The following is a 7,035-nucleotide window of genomic DNA, read 5'->3' as shown; positions in this document are numbered from 1 at the left end:
TGACCTTAACATATCTTAATATATATAATTCTTCTGTACGTGTGTTTGTCACTTAACTACTCCTAAAAGGCTGGGCCGATTTAGATGAAATTTTGTGTATAAGTTTCAATAGGTTCCTGGATGGTTTGAAAACATAACGGAACCCGGTAGGTGTGGCGCTGCTGTCGGTATGTTATCATATATAATGTAGTGCTGCTTTTCCAGGCAGGACAACGTCTGGCGGGTCAGCTAGTTACGCTTATATATTACGTAGGTATCTGCTATTCAATGCAAATTAAATAATGAAGATTATTATTTCTCTGTTGTTAAGAAACGTTTTTCATACATTTACGTCTTTTTTTTATTTTGATACTTACGTCATTCTCTTTGTTAGTGACTGTAATGTCAAAGGCTCAGGGATCATTTTTAATGTTTTGATATTTAACCTTTATGTTAAACAGTTTTGTTTTCTGGCTTGCCTCTTAGTATACCATTTAAACACTATGAAATGAAAATAAAAAATGACTGAATATTTGGCAATACAGAGCCCACTTTCACTCCAGGGCACTCAGCACAACATCTACAGGAAGAAATGGACCATCCTGTTATTTTGTTTTCTTCGGAGGCTGGTTCAATTAAAATGCACTTTTGCAAACGAAAAAACTGATTTATTGCAAATCACGAAATTAAAACTAAGGAGCGCGGTCACAGCTACGCAAACGGCTTGGAAGCCGGTGAGAGAGAGAGAGAGATATACAAATTACAGTTTCCGTCTCATTCGGAACATTTTCCCCCGCTTTCTTAGTAGAAAAGCTTGAATTAGTTACTTAAAATTAACTTAATACATGAGAACATACATTGTAATACATTGTGTAAATAATTACTTATGCATGCTTGTCTTCTTTATTACAAAAAGAAAACACTTAATTAAACAACAAGTACTACACAGTCTTACTGTCTGGCAACAAAACAAGTTTATGTATAGGCCTTGTGTACTCGCCTGTGGCCGTTCTAATTAACGCTGATCTTACGAGATCATCAGTGAAATTTTTGTTTACAGCGATTACTCTACCTAGTGGCCAGCAGGTAGGCGGGGTAGCCTCATCTTTTACAATAACCATGTCACCTATTTTTAAGTTAACTTGAATTTTCAACCATTTGTTTCTAGGTAACAATTCTGACAAATAGTTATTATAAAACTGTTTCCAAATCTTTTGTTTCATTTGACTAACTTTCTGATACATGTTTAACCTGCTCTCATTCATGTCTGACAAATTTGGTTCTGGCAGATCTGTAACTGCTGTTCCCAAAATAAAGTGTGAAGGCGTAAGGTATTCCAAGTCATTAGGCAAATCTGTCAATGCACAAAGAGGTCTAGAGTTCAGGATTCCTTCCACCTGCACTAACAGTGTATACATAAGCTCGTAGGTTAGTTTTGCATTACAAAGGTGTCGTTTAAGTAAAGATTTAACTCCTTTTATGCCTGCCTCGTAAATTCCACCCATGTGGCTTGCTAGAGGAATAGTAAATTTCCATTGCATGGCATTCATGGCACAGTAGTTGACAATTTCAGAGTAAGATGTTTCACACTTAAACATTTTATACAGTTCAGCTAATTCGTTATTAGCGCCCTTAAAAGTAGCAGCATTATCAGAATACATGCACTTGCAAGCTCCTCTTCGAGAAATGAACCGCTTTAAAGCGCAAATAAAAGCCTGCGAAGTAAGATCAGTTACAAGTTCAAGGTGTAAATTCCTAGTAGCTAAGCACACAAACAAACATATGTATCCCTTTTGATATCTGCAGTTGCGAGACATTGAAGTTCTTAGATAAATAGCACCGCTGAAGTCAACTCCAACATGTGTAAAAGGACGATGCAGAGTCACCCTTGGGGCTGGCAGATCAGCCATTTGCTGTCCACATGCCTGCGCTCTGAATCTGATGCATCGTGTGCATCTGTGTATTACCTTCTGTACTTCATTTCGACCATTTATAGGCCAGTATTTAAAACGGATAGTAGCCAATGTGGTCTGTGTACCAGTGTGTAGCAGCTTTAAGTGGTAGTGTTGGATTACGAGTGTTGTGATATGATCCTTAGCTGGAAGTATAATAGGATGAGCATGATTGTAAGGGATGTCGGAATGTCTTATACGTCCGCCTGCTCGAATTAGTCCATGCATATCCATGAATACATTAAGCTTTCTCAATGGACTTGATCTAAATGTAAACAAGTCAGTATTTGTGTCAGCTCTAGTAGTATGACTGTCAGATTGTGATTTTAACTGTTTTAATTCTTTGAGTTCTCTAGGAAAGGCTTTCTCTTGAACTATTTTAAAGACAAAATTGTTTGCTAAATCTAGCTCTTGAACTGACAAATGAGATAATAAACGGTTTTGCCTGTTTTTCAAATTGTGTACAAATCTATGAACAAACGCAATAATTCTTATTAGTTTGCTGAAGCTAGAATATTTTAAGAAAATCTCATAGAATTCGTTATGTTGATCGTTAGTCACTACATGAAAATTGGTTTTACATGTAACTTCAGTCAACTCTGACTCTGCAGGGATAGACGGCACGGTTAAGGGCCATTGAATTTGCTCCTCAAGCAACCATGATGGTCCTTGCCACCAAAGAGTTAGTGCTGGCAACTTATTAGGACAAACGCCTCTTGTTAGTAAGTCTGCAGGGTTTTCCTTAGTGTTAATGTAATGCCAGGATTCACTCTTGGTCGTTTCTATAATTTCCATAAGTCTGTGTGAAACGTAAGGGTTAAGTTTTCTATTAAACGGTGTCTTAATCCAGTTGAGCACAATTAACGAATCTGTAAATAAAACTGATTCACCTACATGTAATTTATTTGTTGTGGCATTTAGAAATCTATCCGCGAGTTGCGATAGCAGCAGTGCGCCGCACAACTCAAGTCGGGGAATTGATTGAGTGCGTATGGGTGCAACTCGAGTTTTAGCCATTATTAAGTTGCAAGTAGGTTTTCGGTTATGATAAGTTGCATGTAGATACAAGCAAGCTCCAAATGATTTTACAGAACTGTCACAAAAGCCTACCAGCGTGATAGTCGATGGAAGATCTGCAAAATAGCATCTAGGTATTTGTATTAGTCTTAAGTCGCCTAACTGTTTACAAAACTCAAACCAAGTGTGCTGAATCTGTGTAGGCAGTTCGTTATCCCATGATAACTTAAGTTTCCAAATATCTTGCATAAGTATTTTCGCTAATATTGTTGTGGGTGCAAGTACTCCTATGGGATCAAAAATTTGAGATATTTGAGACAAAATATTTCTCTTTGTAGGTTTTACCTCAATAAATTCTGGTATGTAAGTCTGAAATCTGTCACTAGATGGCATCCATCGTAAACCTAATGTTTTAACCATATGTTCAGGAGTAAAATCGTATGAACTATTGCTCTGATCTGGGTCTAAATGCAGCTTGTGAATGTGATCGAGTATACTAAGGTGATTTGCAGACCATTTATGTAATTCAAAGTTCGCTGTTTTTAATAATTCAATGAGTTCAGTACATAAAGCTCTTACATGGTCTAAGGATTGCCCACCTGACAAAAAATCGTCCATGTAGCAATCTGACTGAATGCAATCAGCGGCAAGAGGGTATTTTAACTTATTTCTTTCGGCTAGATCGCGTAAAGTACGGCAAGCTAGATAGGGAGCGCATTTAGTCCCATATGTAACAGTCGAAAGCTGAATGCATTGTAATGCATCTGATTTAGAATCCCTCCACAACACACGTTGCAGTGAACGATGGTCTGGATTTATAAAAATGTTCCTAAACATTTTTACAATGTCTGATGTAAACACATATTTATATAATCTGAATCTAATTATTATGTCCAGTAAATCATTATAAATGTTAGGACCCTCGTAGAGTATATCATTTAATGAAATTCCTGTGCTAGTCTTAGCAGTGCCATTGAACACAGTTCTGAGCCTAGTGCTCTGACTATCGGGTCTTAAAACCGCATGATGAGGTAAATAGTAAGACTTGCTGAGACATGTAGGTTGATTAAAGTCTGTTATGTACTCTGCATGTCCCAAGTCAATAAACTCGTGTATGAATTTTCTATATTCAATGTGTAAATTTGGATCCTTTTGAAATCTGGTTTCAAGCTGTAAAAGACAACGATAAGCTGTGTTAAATGAATTTCCTAATTCAGCGAGTCTATCAGGCACTATAGGTAAGTCAACCATGTAATGACCTGATTTGGTCTGAACCGTTGTGTTTTGGAACAGTTGTTCACAATAATGTTGATCTTTAGAAAGAAACTTGTGAGGTTTGACTTCTTCTTGTTCCCAAAACCTACACAAGATGTCGTCAGTTTGTTGTGCAGTAGCAAATAAACTAATTTGTGGCGATTTTATGTTTTTTATATCTGCTATATATGTACCAGACACTATCCAGCCAAAGAGAGTCTCTATAAGCTGTGGCAAACTAGGTCCTAGTCTTATGTGGCCTGATTGTAGGATGTCAAAAAATATTTCCGCCCCTAAGAGTAGATCTATGTTACCGGGGACAAAAAATGTAGGATCCGCCAACATACGAGCCTGTGAAACTGGAAGGTTCCAAGCTTGGGTGTTGACAAAAGAATGTGGCAATGGGACTGTTATGTTGTCCATTATTACAAATGTCAGACTAGCATGATAACCATTGAATCTTGAGGTTATGTCAGTGGTTGTACTCACTTGAGTTTGTTTGTGTGTATGGCCAATACCTTGTATATGGCATGAATTATAAGTAAGCTTGTGCCGAAGTGTTGTTGCTAGCTGATGTGACATGATATTGACTTCGCTGCCCGAGTCCAGCAGTGCGCGCACCTTGTGCCAGCGGCCGTCTGCATCGCGGATGTTAACAATGGCTGTTGAAAGTAAAATTTGTGGTGCATTAGTATTTACTAGCATGACTGTTGATGTTGAAGCTGTTTTAAGATTGTTTGTAGGAATATTAGCTATCTGTTGACTATAAGCATGTGTGCTAGGATTGGCTGTCTGTTGACTTGATGTGTGTATGCTAGGATTGTTTGTCTGTTGACCATGAGTGTGTATGCTAGAAATACTGGGTGTCTGTTGACATAATAGTGGTATGCTAGAAATATTGTTTGTCTGTTGACTAGAAGTGTGTATGCTAGGTATGTCGAGTGTTTGTTGATTGTATGAGCTATAATTATTGGGCATCTGTTCACTCACTGTGGAAATGTTGGGTGTATGTGACTGTTGTTTACAATTGTCTGCCACTGCAGCATAATTTACTTTTCGCTGGGTATCCATATGTATGCTTGTGTGGTGCTTGCCACGACAAGTGAAGCATGTTGTTTTGGTACAAATGTGCTTAGGCTGATAAACCTGTAAACAGTTAAAACATAAACATTTTGCTTTTACAAATTCAATTCGTTTTGGTACAGATAATTCGAGAAAGCACGGGCACTTATGCAACCGGTGTTCTCCTGGGCACATGGGGCAGCTATTGCTACTATTAGAGTTAGATATTGAGGTTAAATGTGACATTCTGGTTTGACTAGAAATTGGCTTATCTGATTGTCTTTCTGTTAACATTTCAAAGGCAGTCACTCTCAAGCTAAGGAATTCCGCGAGCTCTTTGTATTTAGGTATAGCCGTCTCCTTGCGACTCATTTCCCACGCAGCTCGGAGGGAATTATCCAGCTTTTGAGTGAGTATAAATACTAACAACACATCCCATTCATCTACTGGTAGGTTCAATGCCCGTAGGGAGTCCAAACCTTGTTGTAAAGTGACTAAGAATTCCTTTAAATTGAATCTAGTTACAGTGGGATGGTTAACAAATGATTTTATATGGTGATTGACAATAATGGTTTTATTTTCATACCTTTGAATTAATATTTCCCATGCTTTATTGTAATTGCTTTCCGATATAAGCAACGAACTAATGAGACCTGCTGCCTCACCCTTTAACGACACTTTGAGATACTGAAATTTATGCAATACTGGAATGTCCGCTGTATCTACTGCGGATTGAAAAATGTTCTTGAATACTGGCCAGTCCTTTATTGAACCATCGAACGAAGGTAACTGTAGCTGAGGTAACTTGACCGTAGATTGGGTGATCTGGGAGTCTCTGAGTGTGCTGTTGTGAGACGAGGGGAAAAGTATGCGTTCCATAGCCGCCTTCGTCTGAAAGTACTTTTGCTCGTTGGTTTCCCGTTCTCGATCGTGAACCGGCTGTCGATCGTCGCCAGCGTCGAGTGCTTCGATCTGTGTTTGCACAGTATCAATCTTGTCTAAAAGCGGTGATAAATCGTCGTAACGAACTTTGAGTTCGCGTATATTATCCGTTAAGGTGTCAAAGCTTGCAACGTAGTTAGCAGCTCTGGTAAGTTTTCCTTTCAAGGCACCTCTTTGCGTTATCAATGTCGCTAATTCCATGTTTACTCAGCTCAATGAAAATTGATAAAATGCTACTTGCACTTGTACTATTGTACTGTAGAATATCTTCTGCCCGTTAGTTTTTATTTTATGTTGTTCGTCGTTCGGTATTACTTTGTAAATAGTGTATATATTGTAATAATATAATTGTAAAGATCCGTGTTAAAATCACTTTTTTAGGAAAAGGGTCGATTGATAGTTTTTTTTTTTTTTTTTTTTAATGTCCTTGCATAGACAATCTCGTAATTAAGGCCAGTAGCACACTTGCTGACTGCACCCTGCTCTCTCCACCGCAATGACCTGCGTTGTTATGTTGGCAGTAAGTAAGTGATAGGCGCTTATCTCTCGCGCGCTTGACGTAAGATCAAGATCACAGTCGCAGATAATTTGTGTCTGCTCTGTGCTATGTGGTTTCGTACTCACGGTTGTTGATTAAAATTGATGAAATGCGGTAGGTGCTCCGGGAAACAAATGGCGTTCGATCTGAGTGAATTCTTCGACTTGCAAATAGTGAATTGGCGATGTTCTCACCCCCGTTGCTCGAAGGACCAATGTTATTTTGTTTTCTTCGGAGGCTGGTTCAATTAAAATGCACTTTTGCAAACGAAAAAACTGATTTATTGCAAAT

The 7,035-nt window shown here is 38.3% G+C and overlaps 1 long non-coding RNA gene across 1 annotated transcript; it reads right to left on the bottom strand.

Moving 5' to 3' along the window:
• Nucleotides 1–596: 596 nt before the first annotated feature.
• Nucleotides 597–7,016, bottom strand: LOC141428028 (uncharacterized). Its single transcript, XR_012451396.1, has 3 exons — nt 5,851–7,016; nt 5,193–5,348; nt 597–4,864 (listed from the first exon to the last, which is right to left on the bottom strand). It is a non-coding gene; the product is annotated as an uncharacterized lncRNA (long non-coding RNA).
• Between the last annotated feature and the right edge of the window lie 19 nt (nt 7,017–7,035).

The sequence above is a fragment of the Choristoneura fumiferana genome, chromosome 5, assembly GCF_025370935.1.
Source record: "Choristoneura fumiferana chromosome 5, NRCan_CFum_1, whole genome shotgun sequence".
Taxonomy (NCBI): Eukaryota; Metazoa; Arthropoda; class Insecta; order Lepidoptera; family Tortricidae; genus Choristoneura; species Choristoneura fumiferana.
This window is presented reverse-complemented; position numbering and strand designations above follow the sequence as displayed.